Source organism: Lytechinus variegatus, chromosome 18 (assembly GCF_018143015.1).
Source record: "Lytechinus variegatus isolate NC3 chromosome 18, Lvar_3.0, whole genome shotgun sequence".
Classification (NCBI taxonomy): Eukaryota; Metazoa; Echinodermata; class Echinoidea; order Temnopleuroida; family Toxopneustidae; genus Lytechinus; species Lytechinus variegatus.
In genome coordinates this window covers 12,924,964-12,949,014 of record NC_054757.1, presented here as the reverse complement: position 1 = coordinate 12,949,014, position 24,051 = coordinate 12,924,964, and the positions used below count along the sequence as shown (strand labels likewise).

The window sequence follows — 24,051 nt, the reverse complement described above, 5'->3', positions numbered from 1 at the left end:
GTTTGTTACATATTCCTCTTTACTTCACAACTGTATTCTTAATTACTTTATGAAAATAAATGTATAAAAAATACATAGTAACAAGGAAGACTATCAAATTAATCTCATCTGTTTTATTATTTTTTTAAGAGACTCAAGGAAATGTTATTCATCAAATTAAAGGGAAAAATCAAAACTTCAAACATACTTGTATATCGATCTATCTTGAAAGAGAATGCAGCCGCCATCTCTTTATTAATCTCTCTTGATACGGTTAGGGCCCTTCATTAAGACGGAATAACCCGATATGGTTATATTTATCATGTTTGTATTAGTTGACTAAATTTAAGACACAAAAGAGAGGGGCAAGGGGGCGAATGTCTAAAGATCTACTTTCATCTTGCAATACAAAAACGTAGCATTTAGTTAGGAACCATCGTGTATATTGTAACCAGAAGAGAAGCAAATAGAATGACTGTCGGCATTTCAAATCACGTAGCCTGACGATGGGGCAATATCTGAACATTGCCAAGGAGTGAGTGGTTGTAACAAAGAGCAATCACGTGACTCGTAAGGACCGAGTGGATGTATCTAGCGGAGTGAGTGATTGCTTTTAAGCGCAATCACGTGACTCGTATGGACCGAGTGGATGTATCTAGCGGAGTGAGTGGTTGCTTTTTAGGTGCAATCACGTGACTCGTATGGACCGAGTGGTTGTATCTAGTGGAGTGAGTGGTTGCTTTTTAGGGCAATCACGTGACTCGTATGGACCGAGTGGTTGTATCTAGTGGAGTGAGTGATTGCTTTTAAGCGCAATCACGTGACCTGTTTGGTAAGCCTGGCTGCAGGGGAGTGGGTGTATGAATGCCGATTTCAAGAGCAGTCACTTCGTCTCCACCTCACAGAGGTGGCATGTTCACACTCATGATTCGCAATCTTTTGTTACCATATTCCTCTTTACGTTACTGTATTCTTACTTTATGAAAATAAATGTATAAAAAATACATAGTAACAAGGAAGACTCTATCAAATTTATCTCATCTGTTTTATTATTTTTTAAGAGACTCAAGGAAATGTTATTTATCAAATTAAAGGGAAAAATCAAAACTTCAAACATACTTGTATATCGATCTATCTTGAAAGAGAATGCAGCCGCCATCTCTGTAATAATCTCTCCTGATACGGTTAGGGCCCTTCATTAAGACGGAATAACCCGATATGGTTATATTTATCATATTTGTATTAGTTGACTAAATTTAAGACACAAAATAGAGGGGCAAGGGGGCGAATGTCTAAAGATCTGCTTTCATCTTGCAATACAAAAACGTAGCATTTAGTTAGGAACCATCGTGTATATTGTAACCAGAAGAGAAGCAAATAGAATGACTGTCGGCATTTCAAATCACGTAGCCTGACGATGGGCAATATCTGAACATTGCCAAGGAGTGAGTGGTTGTAACAAAGAGCAATCACGTGACTCGTAAGGACCGAGTGGATGTATCTAGCGGAGTGAGTGATTGCTTTTAAGCGCAATCACGTGACTCGTATGGACAGAGTGGATGTATCTAGCGGAGTGAGTGGTTGCTTTTTAGGTGCAATCACGTGACTCGTATGGACCGAGTGGTTGTATCTAGTGGAGTGAGTGGTTGCTTTTTAGGTGCAATCACGTGACTCGTATGGACCGAGTGGTTGTATCTAGTGGAGTGAGTGGTTGCTTATAAGGGCAATCACGTGACCTGTTTGGTAAGCCTGGCTGCAGGGGAGTGGGTGTATGAATGCCGATTTCGAGAGCAGTCACTTCGTCTCCACCTCACAGAGGTGGCATGTTCACACTCATGATTCGCAATCGTTTGTTACATATTCCTCTTTACTTCACAACTGTATTCTTAATTACTTTATGAAAATAAATGTATAAAAAATACATAGTAACAAGGAAGACTATCAAATTAATCTCATCTGTTTTATTATTTTTTTAAGAGACTCAAGGAAATGTTATTCATCAAATTAAAGGGAAAAATCAAAACTTCAAACATACTTGTATATCGATCTATCTTGAAAGAGAATGCAGCCGCCATCTCTTTATTAATCTCTCTTGATACGGTTAGGGCCCTTCATTAAGACGGAATAACCCGATATGGTTATATTTATCATGTTTGTATTAGTTGACTAAATTTAAGACACAAAAGAGAGGGGCAAGGGGGCGAATGTCTAAAGATCTACTTTCATCTTGCAATACAAAAACGTAGCATTTAGTTAAGAACCATCGTGTATATTGTAACCAGAAGAGGAGCAAATAGAATGACTGTCTGCATTTCAAATCACGTAGCCTGACGATGGGGCAATATCTGAACATTGCCAAGGAGTGAGTGGTTGTAACAAAGAGCAATCACGTGACTCGTAAGGACCGAGTGGATGTATCTAGCGGAGTGAGTGATTGCTTTTAAGCGCAATCACGTGACTCGTATGGACCGAGTGGATGTATCTAGCGGAGTGAGTGGTTGCTTTTTAGGTGCAATCACGTGACTCGTATGGACCGAGTGGTTGTATCTAGCGGAGTGAGTGGTTGCTTTTTAGGTGCAATCACGTGACTCGTATGGACCGAGTGGTTGTATCTAGTGGAGTGAGTGGTTGCTTATAAGGGCAATCACGTGACCTGTTTGGTAAGCCTGGCTGCAGGGGAGTGGGTGTATGAATGCCGATTTCGAGAGCAGTCACTTCGTCTCCACCTCACAGAGGTGGCATGTTCACACTCATGATTCGCAATCGTTTGTTACATATTCCTCTTTACTTCACAACTGTATTCTTAATTACTTTATGAAAATAAATGTATAAAAAATACATAGTAACAAGGAAGACTCTATCAAATTTATCTCATCTGTTTTATTATTTTTTAAGAGACTCAAGGAAATGTTATTCATCAAATTAAAGGGAAAAATCAAAACTTCAAACATACTTGTATATCGATCTATCTTGAAAGAGAATGCAGCCGCCATCTCTGTAATAATCTCTCGTGATACGTTTAGGGCCCTTCATTAAGACGGAATAACCCGATATGGTTATATTTATCATATTTGTATTAGTTGACTAAATTTAAGACACAAAAGAGAGGGGCAAGGGGGCGAATGTCTAAAGATCTGCTTTCATCTTCCAATACAAAAACGTAGCATTTAGTTAGGAACCATCGTGTATATTGTAACCAGAAGAGAAGCAAATAGAATGACTGTCGGCATTTCAAATCACGTAGCCTGACGATGGGGCAATATCTGAACATTGCCAAGGAGTGAGTGGTTGTAACAAAGAGCAATCACGTGACTCGTAAGGACCGAGTGGATGTATCGTACGGAGTGAGTGATTGCTTTTAAGCGCAATCACGTGACTCGTATGGACCGAGTGGATGTATCTAGCGGAGTGAGTGGTTGCTTTTTAGGTGCAATCACGTGACTCGTATGGACCGAGTGGTTGTATCTAGCGGAGTGAGTGGTTGCTTTTTAGGTGCAATCACGTGACTCGTATGGACCGAGTGGTTGTATCTAGTGGAGTGAGTGATTGCTTTTAAGCGCAATCACGTGACCTGTTTGGTAAGCCTGGCTGCAGGGGAGTGGGTGTATGAATGCCGATTTCAAGAGCAGTCACTTCGTCTCCACCTCACAGAGGTGGCATGTTCACACTCATGATTCGCAATCTTTTGTTACCATATTCCTCTTTACGTTACTGTATTCTTACTTTATGAAAATAAATGTATAAAAAATACATAGTAACAAGGAAGACTCTATCAAATTTATCTCATCTGTTTTATTATTTTTTAAGAGACTCAAGGAAATGTTATTCATCAAATTAAAGGGAAAAATCAAAACTTCAAACATACTTGTATATCGATCTATCTTGAAAGAGAATGCAGCCGCCATCTCTGTAATAATCTCTCCTGATACGGTTAGGGCCCTTCATTAAGACGGAATAACCCGATATGGTTATATTTATCATATTTGTATTAGTTGACTAAATTTAAGACACAAAAGAGAGGGGCAAGGGGGCGAATGTCTAAAGATCTGCTTTCATCTTGCAATACAAAAACGTAGCATTTAGTTAGGAACCATCGTGTATATTGTAACCAGAAGAGAAGCAAATAGAATGACTGTCGGCATTTCAAATCACGTAGCCTGATGATGGGGCAATATCTGAACATTGCTAAGGAGTGAGTGGTTGTAACAAAGAGCAATCACGTGACTCGTAAGGACCGAGTGGATGTATCTAGCGGAGTGAGTGATTGCTTTTAAGCGCAATCACGTGACTCGTATGGACCGAGTGGATGTATCTAGCGGAGTGAGTGGTTGCTTTTTAGGTGCAATCACGTGACTCGTATGGACCGAGTGGTTGTATCTAGTGGAGTGAGTGGTTGCTTTTTAGGTGCAATCACGTGACTCGTATGGACCGAGTGGTTGTATCTAGTGGAGTGAGTGGTTGCTTATAAGGGCAATCACGTGACCTGTTTGGTAAGCCTGGCTGCAGGGGAGTGGGTGTATGAATGCCGATTTCGAGAGCAGTCACTTCGTCTCCACCTCACAGAGGTGGCATGTTCACACTCATGATTCGCAATCGTTTGTTACATATTCCTCTTTACTTCACAACTGTATTCTTAATTACTTTATGAAAATAAATGTATAAAAAATACATAGTAACAAGGAAGACTCTATCAAATTTATCTCATCTGTTTTATTATTTTTTAAGAGACTCAAGGAAATGTTATTCATCAAATTAAAGGGAAAAATCAAAACTTCAAACATACTTGTATATCGATCTATCTTGAAAGAGAATGCAGCCGCCATCTCTGTAATAATCTCTCGTGATACGTTTAGGGCCCTTCATTAAGACGGAATAACCCGATATGGTTATATTTATCATATTTGTATTAGTTGACTAAATTTAAGACACAAAAGAGAGGGGCAAGGGGGCGAATGTCTAAAGATCTGCTTTCATCTTGCAATACAAAAACGTAGCATTTAGTTAGGAACCATCGTGTATATTGTAACCAGAAGAGAAGCAAATAGAATGACTGTCGGCATTTCAAATCACGTAGCCTGATGATGGGGCAATATCTGAACATTGCCAAGGAGTGAGTGGTTGTAACAAAGAGCAATCACGTGACTCGTAAGGACCGAGTGGATGTATCGAGCGGAGTGAGTGATTGCTTTTAAGCGCAATCACGTGACTCGTATGGACCGAGTGGATGTATCTAGCGGAGTGAGTGGTTGCTTTTTAGGTGCAATCACGTGACTCGTATGGACCGAGTGGTTGTATCTAGCGGAGTGAGTGGTTGCTTTTTAGGTGCAATCACGTGACTCGTATGGACCGAGTGGTTGTATCTAGTGGAGTGAGTGGTTGCTTATAAGGGCAATCACGTGACCTGTTTGGTAAGCCTGGCTGCAGGGGAGTGGGTGTATGAATGCCGATTTCAAGAGCAGTCACTTCGTCTCCACCTCACAGAGGTGGCATGTTCACACTCATGATTCGCAATCTTTTGTTACCATATTCCTCTTTACGTTACTGTATTCTTACTTTATGAAAATAAATGTATAAAAAATACATAGTCACAAGGAAGACTCTATCAAATTTATCTCATCTGTTTTATTATTTTTTAAGAGACTCAAGGAAATGTTATTCATCAAATTAAAGGGAAAAATCAAAACTTCAAACATACTTGTATATCGATCTATCTTGAAAGAGAATGCAGCCGCCATCTCTGTAATAATCTCTCCTGATACGGTTAGGGCCCTTCATTAAGACGGAATAACCCGATATGGTTATATTTATCATATTTGTATTAGTTGACTAAATTTAAGACACAAAAGAGAGGGGCAAGGGGGCGAATGTCTAAAGATCTGCTTTCATCTTGCAATACAAAAACGTAGCATTTAGTTAGGAACCATCGTGTATATTGTAACCAGAAGAGGAGCAAATAGAATGACTGTCGGCATTTCAAATCACGTAGCCTGATGATGGGGCAATATCTGAACATTGCCAAGGAGTGAGTGGTTGTAACAAAGAGCAATCACGTGACTCGTAAGGACCGTGTGGATGTATCTAGCGGAGTGAGTGATTGCTTTTAAGCGCAATCACGTGACTCGTATGGACCGAGTGGATGTATCTAGCGGAGTGAGTGGTTGCTTTTTAGGTGCAATCACGTGACTCGTATGGACCGAGTGGTTGTATCTAGTGGAGTGAGTGGTTGCTTTTTAGGTGCAATCACGTGACTCGTATGGACCGAGTGGTTGTATCTAGTGGAGTGAGTGGTTGCTTATAAGGGCAATCACGTGACCTGTTTGGTAAGCCTGGCTGCAGGGGAGTGGGTGTATGAATGCCGATTTCGAGAGCAGTCACTTCGTCTCCACCTCACAGAGGTGGCATGTTCACACTCATGATTCGCAATCGTTTGTTACATATTCCTCTTTACTTCACAACTGTATTCTTAATTACTTTATGAAAATAAATGTATAAAAAATACATAGTAACAAGGAAGACTATCCGATTTATCTCATCTGTTTCATTATTTTTCTTAAGAGACTCAAGGAAATGTTATTCATCAAATTAAAGGGAAAAATCAAAACTTCAAACATACTTGTATATCGATCTATCTTGAAAGAGAATGCAGCCGCCATCTCTTTATTAATCTCTCTTGATACGGTTAGGGCCCTTCATTAAGACGGAATAACCCGATATGGTTATATTTATCATGTTTGTATTAGTTGACTAAATTTAAGACACAAAGAGAGGGGGCAAGGGGGCGAATGTCTAAAGATCTACTTTCATCTTGCAATACAAAAACGTAGCATTTAGTTAAGAACCATCGTGTATATTGTAACCAGAAGAGGAGCAAATAGAATGACTGTCGGCATTTCAAATCACGTAGCCTGACGATGGGGCAATATCTGAACATTGCCAAGGAGTGAGTGGTTGTAACAAAGAGCAATCACGTGACTCGTAAGGACCGAGTGGATGTATCTAGCGGAGTGAGTGATTGCTTTTAAGCGCAATCACGTGACTCGTATGGACCGAGTGGTTGTATCTAGCGGAGTAAGTGGTTGGTTTTATTAAGCGCAATCACGTGACCTGTTTGGTAAGCCTGGCTGCAGGGGAGTGGGTGTATGAATGCCGAATTCAAGAGCAGTCACTTCGTTTCCACCTCAGAGAGGTGGTATGTTCACATTCATGATTGGCAATCGTTTGTTACCATATTCCTCTTTGCTTCACACTTGTATTTATAATTATTTTATGAAGATAAACATATACAAATAACATAGTTCCTTTATATATAATGAGGCAATTTTCTTCATATTTTGATGTAAACTTTGCTCTGAATGTTCATCTCTTTTTGATAATGAAAGTAATTTTTTAGATCTTGTGGCACATATTTCACAGATGGAATAATGAATAACAGGCTGTAACACAGCTTATATGAATTCGGAATAAACAATGCCCGTTTCTCAACCAAAATGATAATCCGCGATCACTTGTTTCGAAAGTGGGCCTGAGTGATTAGACTATTACAATGTGATTAAAATACCTATTGCAGTTGGACGCCAAGGCAGATTCTGACCCACATAAAAGGAATATTGTCCGCTCTACAGGCACAGTGGTCATAAAACAACCACTTTTCGCATCCACTGGCGGGTGCTCGTACAGTCACCCGAGTGGATGTACTTCCGCTGCAGTGAGGGGGTCTCTGATACGATTCTAGCTCTCTGATTGGATAAGACTGTACGATCACTCACTCTACCGAGTGAGTGATGGTAAAATACGTACAAATCATTCACTCACTCGAGTGAGTGAATGAATGAATGTTTATGGCATGGAGGGCACGTCATAACACAATCAGCATCACATAATGGGGCCTCTATCGGGATATGCTTTCGTTTCTCCATTAACGAAATTATTTCCCTGTCGAAAATTGTTCTGGAGGAGAGGAGTGCAATCACTCTCACGTACACACCTTTTGATGGTTGTTCATGGTACCAGGGGCATCTCCAGAACATTCGGCAAAATAATGGGGGAGGGGGGAGGTGAATGATGTTTGATGAAGCGGGGGTTGGGGGCAGGATCAAGGCAATACAAAATGAGTCGATAATTGTGCACCAACGTGACGTAACGATCACTACGTGGGTATAATAAGCTGATACTTTTATTTGGAGAAAAATATTAAAGGTAAGGAGATAAAGGATTAGGGTTAGGGTTAGGGGGGGGGGGGCAAATATCAGAAAGAGACACCTGCCATGAGGTCCTTTTCACATATGCTCTATATATGCAGGCAGTTCCTGTGACATGAATACTGTTATAGAACTGCCCAACTTTGATAATGGACATAAAAGGGGGTGGGAATGTAAAACAAAATTAAAGAAGTAAATCATCGGAAACATATAACGTTATGTTTTATACCGAGGTTGTTTTTTTTACCTGACTGCTAAGAAAGCACGAATGCCTGTGAGCAAACAACCAGGGGACCAACCGCTTAAGGTCCTCTCCGAGGGACCTGGTAATGAGGATAAATGCCTTACCAAAGGGCACTAGCGCATCATTTGGGAATCAAACCCGGGCCACCGGAATCCGAAACCCCCGCTCTATACCAACTGAGCTATCGCGCATGATAGCCCGCAATTTTGTCAACTTTCCAACACGCCTTACATATCTTGCTGAAATGTTTACCATTATTTTCCATATCCATCTTGGCTACTGTAAGTCGAATTTTCAATTCCAATCTCGAATGTCTTGGTCGAGTTGATATGTACATGTACAAATGTGATTAAAGCAATGGATATAATTATCACAATTCATTATAAGTCCGTATGGGATCTTTGGGAAGGGGGGTACACTAGCGTACCTACGGGGGCAGAGGGGCAGTCTGCCCCCCTGACGAGTCACAACCCATACAAAAGACATATCCCTCCCCCCCTGACGAGCTTGAAAACATATTTTGCCCCCCTGACGAGATTGAAGAACCTTTTTTTTTTTTTTGCTTCCCCGGTAATCGAACAGGTTTTATTTTTAAGAGATTAAAAAGATGATTCTCTCCAAAAAAGCGACATATTTTTTTTTTACTTCATGCATTTTTGTTACAATCTTGCACATTCGTACAATTAAATTCAATAATCGTAATAATTAGTTTTCTCCCCTACCTTCCTGTGGAGCAATATGGAAATCTTGAATTAAAGAAAATAACATGGAAACAATTGTCATTATTACCCCCCCCCCCAAAAAAAAAAATAATTCAGTGCAAAGAGTTAATAAATTACTTTTCAAAAGCATTTTAAGGGAATCGAATAGTAGACATCTTTTTCTACTCGTGCATTCAATAATTATAAAACAAATTTCTTAAATAATTAATTCGATTAATATCATTATAACTATGTCAAAAAGATACCACTATACAACACAATATCTAGGAAAATAATCCGATAAATCTTGAGGCAGAGGGATCGATCCTGGTAGTAAGGGGGCGATTGCCCTCAAAGAAAATATTTGGGGGAGGGCATACATATCGATTTGACCGCCATTCAAAAAAATGACAAATTACTGCAAAAAATCATGTACTATTCAATCTAAATATAATTATGTTTAAAATGCTACATACACATCTTTCTTTTTTTTAAATTTAAGTACATGTGAAAAAAAATATTAAAATGTATCATATTGTTTTGCCATACATGATACATGAAAACATGGAAGCGTTGCCACTTGCGTAACAAGTCTCGGAAGACTGCTTAATCAAAGAGAAGACTCGGCGAGGGGGGTACACCCCTATTCCCCATTCCCTAATGGCGCCGCCCAATAAATTCACTCCCTGGATTTGTCGCTAAATTGGTATATTCATCACTCACGTACTCTTCTGTAAATACTAGGCGGCGCACTTTTCGCCTCGCTTCGTAGTTTTAATCAACACAATGATGATGCCGATTGCTGCTCAAAAGGGGCACTTATTAAAACCGAATCCCTCAACCTTTCAGATAAAGAAATAATCATTAGGTTTATTCCGATAGTTTAATTACAATGTGTTGAAACATATACAAATTGTGATGGGTAGGAATATATCCAATTGAGTGGAATAACATAGGCCTCGTGTAATAAAGCTTGTTCGGCCATATTGATAATTTAATTTGTTTCACACGATTTAATTGGTTACTCAATCATTTTGATTAGCGAATGAATAGCCATATCAATCATGCGACGGAGCAAATTTATTTAGTTTGAAGGAAAATTGTATGACAGTTGTCGACTGAAAAGAAAAGTGATAATTTGTGAAAAGGGCAATGGGGATTTATGGGGAGGTTTTTGTAATGAGGACTCGGGATCGTTCGATCCTTGCATGTCAATTGTGGACTGAGGTGTCGTGGCCGAGTGGCCTAAGGCGCCTGGCTGTACATGAAAGAGTCCGGGGTTCGATCCCCAGCCGCGGCACCTATGCCCGTGAGCAAGGCATTTAATGTACAATGCTCTTTTATCCTGCTTTCAAATAAATGGAAATGCTATATGCATTATTGGTAACAAGGTGTGAAACCGTTAAAAAAAAAAATCGGTCACTAAAATCCTTGCTAAAATGAAAGATACCATGAGGTATTTCAATATTCTGATCTTTTTACATATCTTTTTATAGAGTTTTATTCATAGGGGTTTACGCAGAGAAATCCCTTATTAACTATGTAAAAAGTAGTGTATACAATTTACTATTTATGCTGTAATACTAGTCACATAATTGTTCAGACATACGGAAAATGTTCGTAAACTTTTCCAACTTTTCCAACTTGTCCAACGATCCCTTTTCCATACAATGGGCTTTTATATATCTATTTACTCATTTATCCGTTTGTTGTCCTACTCAATCAATCAAACAACCAACCAACAATCAATCAATCAATCAATCGATCGATCGATCATTCGTTCATTTAGCTATTAATTCATTCATTGTTTCATTTAATATACATTTATTCATTCATTCATTCGTTCGTTCGTTCGTCCGTTCATTCATTCAGTTATCCCTTTTCTCATCCATTCATTCATTAATTAATTTATTCATTCACTCACTCACTCATTCATTCATTCTTTCTTTCTTTCTTTGAAGTAATCATATTTATCAATTTGTTAGTTATACAGTTCTTTTCTAGTTAATTGGCTAGTTTATGCATTTACTTTTAATCTATTCTGCCAATCTTTCATTCTAATCACGCTTGTATGCCTTTGGTGCGAGAAGTTCTCGGTATAACGAGGTATATGGTGGACATGGTGGACGCAGAGAGTTGGTCATTGGTCAATCGCTCATTCCAATTACTCACGTACTCACATCCTGTCCACTCTTTGTGTTTATGCCTTTTCATGATTTTGTTACATTCACTTTGTTACAATCATTTTGTAACATTCATTTTGTTACATTCTTAGAATGTAAGCCCACTCAGCTTTGTTAATATAACAACGCTGTTCTTCCCTGGGGTCCAGAGCATATACCAAGCATACATATAAAGATATGTACATGACAAAAACGAAAAGCATGATATGAAATCCTAGCAAAATATTTGACATAAACACAGAAAAAATAACAATAATGGAAAAAGAAAACTTTGTAAGATACCCCCACCCCTCCCCAAAACCTCGGCTGCCCTCCACTTTACCCTACACCCCCACCCGCCTTGTCACACTATGCTTTACAGATCAGGGCAGGATTGACTCTTCTGCTAAAGATTTTTATAAAAAGTATATAGGCTATTTGATTATTGAGTTGTGTATGGAAGGTCATTATATTCTCGCGATCCTCTATAATATATATGTTTTCGAAAGCGTTCTGCGTCATGGTGTGAAAATTTCGTAATATAACATACATGAATAACATAAAAGATTTATACAGCTCACATGAATATATGAAACAAAATATATATATATGTAAAAAAAAATCATTCAAACTCAGTCACGTGTTAATTACTTACCCGAATAAGCTGACGAGAGTATTCAAAATTCGCTCAACCCAAAGTGTCGGGATCCGCTACCAGTATAGTTTAGAAGATAAGACCCGTCAGGAAAGGAATCTTTAGTTTCCTTCACTTTATTCCAAACAGGTGCTTCAAATCAACGTCAAACGCGTCAAGCTAACAATTAAAATTTCGATTAACAATGTTTGTCTATTCTCCAAAGTATTTCTTTGATTTGATTAGTGTGAGAGTTCCTTGCAGCATCCGTTGCGTTTAATAAAAAACATGCATGTGATTTTTGTTGTATCCTCTTCTTTTTTTCCTTACCACGCCGAATGCGTTATGACGGGCTGAACCGATGCTGCGGCAAGTCTTTTGAATTGCCGATGCTTTACACCTTTTGGCATCTCCTTCGCTCTCGGATGCGTTCATATAAATGAATATAGGCTTCTACCTTATCTTTTTATCATTAGTTAGAATTTGATGTGCTTTAGGATCATATCTTCACAGTCCAACTATTCAAATTGATATGGTGGCTTGTAGGCCTACATCGTATTGGTGTCAAAATGGTTATTAATTGTGTGTCCGCTCTAGGATGCAGAAAATGAAATTCGATGTTGTTTGGCAGAAAAATTGTCGATATTATAGTACGGGGATTTACGGAGGACGTATGGCTGTTAAAGCAAAAGTATATATATATATTTATGAATTTAATCGTAAAAAGCCAATGTCTTTAAGTCATTGTAGTGTTTTTAAAGAAAACATGTGTACACGATAAACAGTAAATGCTAGAGCGAAGCGCGAGCTATCATTTTTTAATATAGATTTAGACCTAGAAATGGTACCTATATATGCACTTTGTGGAATCACGAAAAGGATTAGTATCTTCCTAAATAAATTACAGACCACAGGTCCCTATTCCAATGGGCAAACAGGCCAGATTCATCCAAATCCTCCAGTGGCTTAATCCCCTCCCTACAAAAGCTCGTGAATTGTGAGATTTTCTTTCTCTAAGAATTTACCTACTTTATCATCTAGTCAAATTAAATATCTTTGCACAGCTGGACAGAGTAAATGTTTATCTTTCATAATCATTGGTCATTTATTTTGTTTGAAATATTCTGATGATTAACTGACTTTCAGGCCTGAAAATGTGCATCAAAACTGAATTTTCTTCCTCTGCATGTTTTCTTTTGCAAATTGTGCAAAACTTTTATATTAAGACTCAAAGATATCTATATCCCCACAAAGGTGAATTTCCATACTTTCTCACAATACAATTTCCCGCCAAGGTACAATACGAGATTTCAAAAAAAAAATGGCGTAGCATGAAATATAGAGTTGTGATTGGCTGGATAAGGCTTCAAATAACAAGCGCGGGTAATTTGATGAGATAACCACATAGGTTATGTGACCTTGCCGTGAACCCAGCACTGGAACCATTGAGTGTGCGGTCACTTCGACCAATCAGAGTGCAGTAATTTTTTCAAGCTGCTTAATTTACTTGGCCAATCAAAAGTCTGATCTTGACCCGATTAAACCAATTCTTATTTGAAAACCTATACCATTTTAAAGCATAGATATTCATCTTAATCATGATTTAAAAATCAGTTGGGCTCAAACTACATGAACAAAAATGAAGTGTAAAAATAGCAACTTTTGTCAGGTCAGGTCTAATTATTTTGTAGCACATTTTAGATCAAAAGTTTTACCTACATTGCAAAATCTTTATATAAATTCAAACGCATGACCTGAAAAATGATTCTTATTCTCTACAATGATGCCAAAATCATGAAATTTGATATTTATAGCAGCAATGACCGATTTAAAGAGATGTTTTGGGGCATCAAGCTCATTATTAATTATGCAAAACCTCTACTAGTCTTATCACTTGGATGAAAGAAGCCACTTCTTGGGGACATGCCTACTGACTGATTATGCAAGAGCGAAGCGCCAGCTGATAATTCATGATAATTCAGTCTGAAACTGGACATTTTAAACACATTTTGTAACCATTAACAGTATCATGGGTTTATACATAGACACTTATGTGAGCGCGAAGCGCGAGCTTATATTTTTTTTAATATTCCGAACCGGATACTGGGCATTCTTAGCAGTGTTTGTAAAGGATGGGTATCTATACCAACACATTTATGCGAGTGTTAAGGGTGAGCTGAATTTTGATAATTAAGTCGATTGGAAAACGTGGCAAACGTGTGTAAAGCAGGTTGGCTATTTTCACAATCTTTATTTTCATTGAATTGTCTGTTCGATAAAACTATCAAGCACTTATGACAGATTGATAGAGATTGAGATTTTTTTCTTACTCTATTGTTTCAACCCTCGCAAACGTCTATAGATACATTGTATTGTTGTTGTTTTGTTTTAAACTCAAACCCTTAAATTCTTTACCAGATTATGTCAGTGAATTGTTTAAGTAAATTAGCAAGGAAATCTAAAAATTTGAATATAGAAGGAAGTTATTGTTTCCATAAAACATGCATGCGTGTAAGAGGAAACCGAATTTAATGATGCAAAAACATCAACAAAACAAATCTTCATAATAAGATGAATGTGTTTAATCAAATTTAACAATCAATTTTGTTTGTTCCGAGTAATCGCGTATCTATGAGAAGGCAGCTAAGCTTTACAATATTGAAGTATTTTTTCCTCAACCGTGTTAACGCTCATTCATGATGTGAACGACTGCAAATAGTACAAGTTCTCGCCTTCTGTATCATAAGAAAAATGAACACTTATGGCGCAAGGTTCTTTTCTCCTGGTAGCCATAATTGCATTGTGGGTAAAGAAAAGACTCAATCATTTTCCATGGCAACCAAATGGCTGATATAAAAAGGTGTCACCTTCATCTTCTATGCATTCCTTAACTGTCATTTGACAACCTTTGCATTTTGAGAAACATTTTGGGTTTGTATTCTTTTTAGGAAGAATGCATGCTGAAAAGGGTAAGGTCGTCTTTGTGTTTAGGGTAGCAAAGGAAAGAGAAAGAAAGAAAGAAGAAGATAAAGAAGAAAATAAAGAAGAAGAAGGAGAAGAAATCAATCCCCAAAGCATTAAGATTTTTATTGCTTTATGCTGAAAGTATTGGAAGCTATGAAATATTTACTGCATAAATCCCCCAAAAAAGTTAATTTATTCGGGATTCTCTTTTATTTATTGACATTTAAAAAGTTCATTGTCATCTAAAAATATAAAAACATTCCGTTTCCCTGGAAAAATCGGCTTCCTTTTGGGATTATGCCCTTTCGGCTTAAGGGAACTATTATCAAATATATAAATGATTAACATATTAATGACATTATAGATTCATAGATCCAATATTCCTAACATTTAGTCTTGTCTTAAATTGGCAACGTCATTATGACATTGGATCAAGGTGAATGAAGACTGCAATATTCATACTGAGCTTAATACGATTTGAGGATAGTATGGTCTTTGATTAACATCTTTTTCACGTTTTCATATTTAAATGATTTTTTTTCTTTTTTTTCATAAAAATTATTCACCCTTCATATTCCATTTGATTTCGACGCGATATTAACCTCATTATACTCTAAAAAAAGATTGAGTAAAAAATTTACTCAATATTGGGTAGAAAGAGAACAAACATGTTTGCTGTCTAATTTTTCCCCAACATTGGGCAAAATGCAAGTTTAAAGAGTAAATGTGAACGCAACATTGTGTAAAAATTGTGTGGAGCGTTGTGGCCCAGTGGATTAGTCTTCGGACTTTGAAACAGAGGGTCGTGGGTTCGAATCCCAGCCATGGCGTAATTTCCTTCAGCAAGAAACTGATCCACGATGTGCTGCACTCGACCCAGGTGAGGTAAATGGGGACCGGTAGGAAGTAATTCCTTAAGAAGCTGTGTGCGCTATATGAACGCCTAGCTTAGCCGGGTAATATAGGAGCGCCTTGAGCACCTAACAAGGTGGAAATGTGCGCAATATAAATATCCTATATTATTACTATTATTATTATAAAAATCGCAAAGTATTTTGTATCATTTTACCCAGCAAACATGCAAGTTCCCATTTTACCCAATATTGGGTAAACCTTTTTTTAGAGTGTATGTATATTAAACACATTATCCAACAAAAGTCACCTCTTGCAAATGTTAGTACATATCAATGTAGCCCTTCCCATTGATGGTTAAACATTACAAGATTCATAGACATCGTAGAATTAATATTGTGTCATAAAAGACACAAATTGGAAATTCATATTCTATGACATATACTATGACAATGGCATTAACTTCTACTGAACTTTATGATAATAGTAATAATAATAATAACAATAATATAATAATGATAATAATATATGATATAACAATACTACTTATCCTACTACTAATAATAATACCAACAATAATAATAATAATAGTGGTACAATATATGAAGACATGCGATGACCTTGAATTCTTATCCAAGTTCACGCGCTATATTTACACATCCTCAAGGAATGAGTATTATTAAGACATATTTTCCACTTTAGATGATTAATGTTTGAAGCGATATATAGCTGAATAATATAGGACAATCATGACAACTGACGCGAGTCATGTTACAACATCCTGATCCTATCATTATGCCACGAGACATTTCATACATCCAGGGGCAGCGCCACAGAAGGGAAAGGGGCGACCATCCCCTATATGATTTTTCACGGAATAAAAAAAGTGGAGATAAGGGGGGGGGGGTGTGGAAGAAAAGTATAGAAATAGAGGTCTGTGTCGTCTATAATCTTTATATATATATATATATATATATATATATATATACACACACACAAATTAAATCTGTCTTATTACATGCAACTCCTCATTCTATTTCTTTTTATACTATTACTGCATTTTATACATAATGTTTTTTCTTCTTTAATGGTCACTGCATGTTATGTATTTATTTTTTTGTTATGTATTTTTTTAAAATGTAAACTCACATTGTTAGTCCTCGGACTTTTTGATGAGTATTTTTTAATAAAACCGAATTGAATTTGAATTTGAATTTGAATAATACCTCTATGAATGAAGAAAACATAACTTCATACACAGCAAAAACTCCGGTGTCGATTTACCACCAGCACGGAATATAATAATGTCCACACCAGAGAAGTATTGAAAGAACACCAGTGTGGAATCAAACCGATGTTGTTTTAATACTAATAATTGGTGTTGTATGGTGTTAGACCAACGCCAAACCGGTGTAGTTTCACATTTCTCTGGTGTGGACATAATAGGATCCGGGTTGGTGTATAAATAAACACCGTAGTCTTTGCAGTGTATCCTCATATCATGCCCCCAGTAGCGTACCTAGGATTTTCCACGGGGGGGGGGGGGGCAAAATCGTCCGCAAAAAAAATGCCAAAAAAAAGGTCTTCAACCAAAAATAATGGATTTATTAATTAATATTATTATCAATTAATGACAAGCAAAAAAGTCTTCAACTTCTCGCCAGGGGGGGGGGGCAGGGACAGGTCCCTTGCATGGGTTGTGACTCGTCTGGGGGCAGTCTGCCCCTCTGCCCCCCCCCATAGGTACGCTAGTGCATGCCCCCCTGCAATGCCTGCATACTCCCGTCACTAAATGACGCGTGTGAGAATAGGGGTCCCTGGAACAGTACTGTTCTGAAAGTCACGAAAGTTATTCATAACTGTCTTGTCAAATGACTTGAATAACATCAAGTGCCGAATGAGATTCTAAGAATTTCTCCTGATGCATACACAACATGAACAAGCTGTAACTTTATCAAGTTTGTCTCAGTGATCAACTTCAGCTAAATTTCACCCTGTCCATGTTAACATATTCAATAAGATATTTGTTCACTTTTGGTTAATGTGAAAGAATAACCGAGAGGCGTTTCAGCAATTTCACCTGCTGTCTGAAAATATTACAGAAATCAATATAATTTAACACTAAAAATGTCAACATCGTTAAAGGAAACCAAAACCCAAGACGAGAGGCAATCTTATTGGAAAGAGTGAAATGAGAGGAACAATTTTTAAAAAAAGTTTCATCAAAATTGGTTATGAAATAAGCACGTTATGGGAGTTTGAAAACTCTTGTTGTACTTTTTATGGGGATCCTCAAATTGGCAAACGTGCTTCAAAATGGCTGATTTTGTGGACAACTCTCCATTTTGTTTTGTACACAATTTTTTAGATTTTCCTCATTATTTTTCAAATGGCATCTTGCCTCCTTCTGAGCACAACATATGTCATGGGGACATATAATTCACACCACATATGTCAAGGTCAGGAGGAGATAATGTGAAATATGTAAAATAATGGGGAAAATCTGAAAATTTGTGTACAAAACAAAATAATGGAGAGTTGTCCACAAAATCAGCCATTTTGAAGTACATTTGCCAATTTGAGGATCTCCATAGAAAGTACAACAAGACTTTTTAAACGTCCATAACTTGCTTATTTCATAACTGATTTTGATGAAACTTTTTTTTTTAATTGTTCCTCTCATTTTACTCTTTCCAATAAGATTGCTTGTCTTCTTCGGTTTTGGTTTCCTTAAAAATCACTGTATATCTTGATTATGGTGCAAACGATGGACCTGTAACTACAATGTATTACTGGAAACGCGTTTTCAATTGCATGATCATGACCGACGACCCCCCCCCCCCCATTGGACAAAAAAAACACAAGAAAGATAAGACATGTATATTCACGGAAATGCTATAGGTAAGGGGGATCTCAAGTATCGTGAAATACATGATGTGAATACACTTGGATCTAAACTATCCACCTTTCCCCCCTTTCTTCCTCTCTCCATGATCAACTTAACCTTTAACCTTTCAGCATGCCTTGCATGCAATCGTTGATTGGGAGTAATACCGAGGTTCTTTACCTGACTGCTAAGAAAGCACGAATACATGTGAGCAAGCAACTATGGGACCAACGGCTTAAGGTCCTCTCCAAGGGACCTGGTAATGAGGATACAAGCCTTACCAAATGGTACTAGCGCACCATTTGGGAATCGAACCCGAGTCACCGGAATCCGAAACCCCGCTCTACCGACTGAGCTATCGCGCCTCCTATAATCCTTTATATTGATGAAAAAAGACATTTCTAGGCAATATGGGTTTTCATTTTAATGTACCTTCTGTTCTAATCATTTACTATACTGTTTATGGAAGGTGAAGACTTTAAGACATTTTAAATTATCCAGTGTGATGAAAATTCTACCCATTTTAAAGTAATTGCTGCTTATTTTTTAACCTTACTGGACAATATGCTTCCTGCATTGGGTAAAATACAGTCCAAAACTGGTTGGACACATAATTACCCTCGTGCTGGTTAAAATTTTACCCAAGGGAAAAAATGCTGGTCAAGATCTAGGAGGTAGAGTTTACCATAACGTCAATGTATCTGATGGGTGTGCGACATTGTTCCCAGACGAGAGGTTGTAACCCCCCCCCCCTAAAAAAAGGAAGAAAAGAAAAAGAAACATACAAACGTTACAAAATGTGAAATATGTACATACAAATGACAGTCAAGTTAAAATACGTTTGTTTTAATTGCGTTTTATTTCTTTTTGAATATTTTAATCAAGATATATTTTAATTAAACATTTCAATCGAACATACTATTCAATAGACGAACATTCTTTTAATTAACGAACATACATTTAATTAACATCATACTACATGTTTTCTTTGTTGATATGTCGCCTCCTGCAACCAAACGTTTGTACACTCTAAAATATTTAAACACATAAAAAAAAACAGACGTCCGTAATTTATCTATTATCAAAACATATTTTGTTACGGTATAAAATAAATGTGTACCTAGTTATAATTGCATGGAATGTTTTATAACCACAAATAACAAGTAATTTACATATTGGAGGAAACGAATATTCAGATATTCAAAATAGTGCTTTGTTGAATGAGATGTTCATAAATCTTTTGTTTATGCATACATTTCCAATCAAATGTGTTCGTTTTTTAAAAGATTATTTCTTAAGAGTCATTATCGGGACCCCTCCATTGAATGTGTTTCAATGTGAAGAAAGAGATTTGAAAGTCAAAAAGTGAATTTCACTTGACTTCACTTTACAGTGTAAGCTGGCCTTCAACATCATACATAAGTAATTTAAAGTTTTCAATGTAGTATATTGTGTTTGAGGTTTTAATTAGTGGTTTTTTAAGAACAAATTTACATTGATGACGAACATACCAGAACAACAGAGCATCATTCCACTGAATTTCAGTAAGTTTTCTACTAATAAATTACATTATTCCGACGAGCAGTGTCACGGGCATGATGGGGGGGTTGTGATTTCAAAACAGCAGTTATCGTGTTATGTGATAGTAATGTTTGTAAAATGCATGTGAAGAATGTATATTTCCATGTAGTTGTCTATGATGCCATCCGATGCCGAGGACAAGAAGGAAGGGGGGGGGGGGGGGTGGGATGGCATTTCCCCTCAAAAATAATATTCAACAGAATATATAGTGGAGGTGCCGTGGCCGAGTGGTCTAAGGCGCCTGTCTAAACGTGAAAAGTCCGCGGTTCGATCCCCGGCCATGGCACCTATGCTCTTGTATCCTCCATTCAAATAAATGGAAATGCTTCACGCATTGTTGGTAACTTGGTGTGCACTCGTTTTTAAATAGAAAGAAAAAATATGTTGCCGTAGCAACCTTCACAAAATATACCAAAAGTGTGCACCATACCGTCCAAGTTCAGTTGTTAATCAAATCGTGATCAGATGGCCACTCCGCTGCCTCGCTAGCATGATGCTCTTAAAAAAATGACCGTTTCTTTATTTCATTTTATAACTTTATTATATTTCATCCGGGCTAGGTTATGTGGTATACGCAGACTTCCTTTACATAATGCGACCTTCAGATAGTGCGAGCCTCATTAAGTCAACATGCTCGATTGCCTGGAGTGTGCCAACCATGTCAAACTGTTAAAACTAGGTGCTGGAAGTTTTGCGCTCCTCCTTTTTCCCCGCCCCTCTCCCCTGCCAGCATCTCCCTAACAGAATGCAGAGTTCTCCTCTCATGGGCGCAACTTCATTGCATGCTGATAGTTTGAGAGCAAAAAGCCCCCTATACTAGATATCAGCCAAGATTCCATCTCTCAATTATCCTGTTTAATAAAACTCCTCACGACGTCTTCGTAAATAAAGGTATATCAAACACAATCGATCAATCACCGGTTATTCCGATCAAGATATCGTCCGATGATTAATTGTCCTAAATTGCCTCTACGGCTATACACTTTCGCCAAATTTCCTCCTTGTATACCACTGACGTAAACGCCCTCGAAGCCGATTACGATCATGCATTAGCGTAATTGATCATGATCGACAAATCCATCTTGATATCGGAAATAATGTGTCGTCTGCTAGGAAAGGCATGCTCTTTGTTGGCGGGAGAAGAAACGTTAAAAAGCTTTCATTGGACTGACGGACCTTGTTGGGAACGATTGGACATGTCGGCATCAATTCCTCTTCTCCTGATCTGTATCTCTCTCCACGTGTTCTTGGTACATACTTAACCTCAATATTACAGAGAGATGGAGGAGTGATAAAGGGAGAGACGGGAGAATGGGAGAGAGGGAAAAGGTTGAGGGGTTGTCACATTCAACTTATCGCAGGGCCTACTTTTGCCCATCAGATTAATTAAAAATAAATCAGTAAACAGGTGAATCTGCCCTCAAGTCAAACATTCTGGGACAATATGAATCTGTTTGACTGCATGAGTCAAAATTCATTGAATTATGATAATATATATAGCATTTATCTAGTTGCCCATCCAATGGCGCATTAAATATTACCCCATCTTTAGCTCCAGCTGCTAATATAAAGGTACTTGGTGCATTCAAGGAATCAATCCTGCCGGGAATCCATTCACCTCACCTGGGGAGCGTTTCATGAAAGGACTTGTCAGACGTTTTATCCGACAAGTCCTGTTTTATCCGACAGTTACTATAGTAACAGTGCTTCTCAACCAATCAGAATCCAGGAAAGTTGTCAGATCTGACAACTTGTCGGACAAAATATTGATGAAACGCCCCCTGGGTTGAGTGCAGCACAATGCGGGTAAACTTCTTGCTGAAGGATAACACGCCATGGTTGAAATTCGAACCCACGTCCCTCTGATTGGAAGACGAGTGTCATAACCACTAGACCACAATGCCCCCCATATAATCTGATGTTAGCATCCCACCCCAATAACAGCCACATGAACTAAGTGACGCATATGAAAGAGATACTATTAAAGCTCTAAACAAAAACACATCTTCAGGCAATTTCTATTTTTGACAGCCAAGGCAAGGCCTTCATAGTATATTTCATTCATAATTCAGCCTTCATTAATAGAAATGAGTATATACAATATTGAAAATAATAACATGATTGAAATGGCAAAAAACATCATAATGCTGTTGAGATATAAGTACCAATATGTGCCCAATAAGAAAAAAAAACATCAAGAAATATATATTCAAGAAAAACTCATAAACCATGCATATCTCATAACCTTGAGTCAATAACATTTCTTAAGCTTTTGGCTAAAAAATTCAACTTTGCACCAAAAGCTATTGAAGTCTCAAAACTTTTACAATAGTGAAATGTACAGTTCATTTACACACTACACAAACCATTAACTTGTGAGAAGCGAAGAGTGAAAGCCAGTAAATATAACCATGATACAAATATTTTGCACTCTTTGAGCCTATGGCCCGTAATCTGAACTCAAGTTCTATTTAAACTCTTTGTTTTAAAGTTGTGGTTTAACTATGGATAGCCAATCGAGACATTGGTCTATCAATATAGGTGCAATATATCGACTCATTTAACAATCAAATCATTCATAACTACCTTGGAAGAATGACCAAAATATATTTCTCCACCATTAAAACATGTGGAAGGAACATAAAGAAAAGAAACATACAACGTAAACATAATTCAGGATCCTGTTGCATAAAATTTACTATTATGGTAACTTTGCCATCCAATGGTAACTACCATGGTAACAGAGCTTAACAGCCAATCAAAATCGTTGGATGGCAAATTACAGATACTATTAGATGGCAAAATTACTATAACAGCAACCTTTATGCAACGGGAGCCAAATAATATTGCCTTCCCATAGCCTAAGTTACACTCGACCTCAGACTACGAGCCGATGGCACTTATTCTGAAGTCGGGTTTAACTTAAACTCAGGTTTAAAGTTGTGGTTTAAGTATGGACAGCCAATTGTTACATAAATTACTAACAGTAGCAAAATAATATTTCAGCTCATTTGGCTCTGAAATCATTCATAATTGTCTAGAAAGGGTAGATAGATAATTGTCTTCACCATCGATGAATCAGGAAAGAGCATAGTAAAAGCATAGTAAGAAACATACAACTTAATAAAATTTTTGGTACTTTTGGCTTCCCATACTTAGACCACAACTTTAAACCCGAGTTTAAGTTAAACCAGACTTCAGAATACGGGCCTATGGGTCCAAATCCCTGCACCATTTTTCCAATTAAAAACAAAAGATGGCGGTCTTTAATTCCTCAGTGCAGTATCATAATGGGAGGTGCCGTGGCCGAGTGGTCTAAGGCACCTGGCTATACATGGAAAGTCTGGGGTTCGATCCCCGGCCGCGGCACCTATGCCCGTGAGCAAGGCATTCAATCTACAATGCTCTTTTATCCTGTTTTCAAATAAATGGAAATGCTAAATGCATTATTGGTAACTAGGTGTGCACTTGCTTTAAAAAAATCATAATATTCAGATGTTTTGAAGCACAAAATGAAGAGGTATATGATTCCGTCTTTGTTCAAATCGACACACATCACTATGATTACTTGAGAACACTAAATCCCAGAAGTGAATTAAGTTTAATGATTGTTCATTACTGTTAGAAAAAAAAATGCAAATAAATCAAGATTGCAATGAGGATTTTGGAAGAAATAGAAAGTCAATACAGCTAAATGAATTCTCAGTGTATGTAGAATCTGGAAAAAAGTTTCATGAAACAATTTATTAATAATTTCAATTGGCAACTGTTATAAGCTACTCAAAACATTGAAACTGATTGGCTCAGAGCTAATTCGTCAGTGAAATTCACATACAAAAAGCATCATGG

General features: G+C 37.5%; 2 long non-coding RNA genes across 2 annotated transcripts; both read right to left on the bottom strand.

Annotated features, from left to right (window-relative positions):
- Positions 1-1,620: 1,620 nt before the first annotated feature.
- LOC121431556 lies at positions 1,621-4,052 on the bottom strand. The gene is made up of 3 exons (XR_005972137.1): positions 3,422-4,052; positions 2,504-2,632; positions 1,621-1,715 (listed from the first exon to the last, which is right to left on the bottom strand). It is a non-coding gene; the product is annotated as an uncharacterized LOC121431556 (long non-coding RNA).
- A 315-nt stretch (positions 4,053-4,367) lies between these two features.
- Positions 4,368-6,200, bottom strand: LOC121432093. The gene is made up of 3 exons (XR_005972177.1): positions 6,164-6,200; positions 5,252-5,380; positions 4,368-4,462 (listed from the first exon to the last, which is right to left on the bottom strand). It is a non-coding gene; the product is annotated as an uncharacterized LOC121432093 (long non-coding RNA).
- Between the last annotated feature and the right edge of the window lie 17,851 nt (positions 6,201-24,051).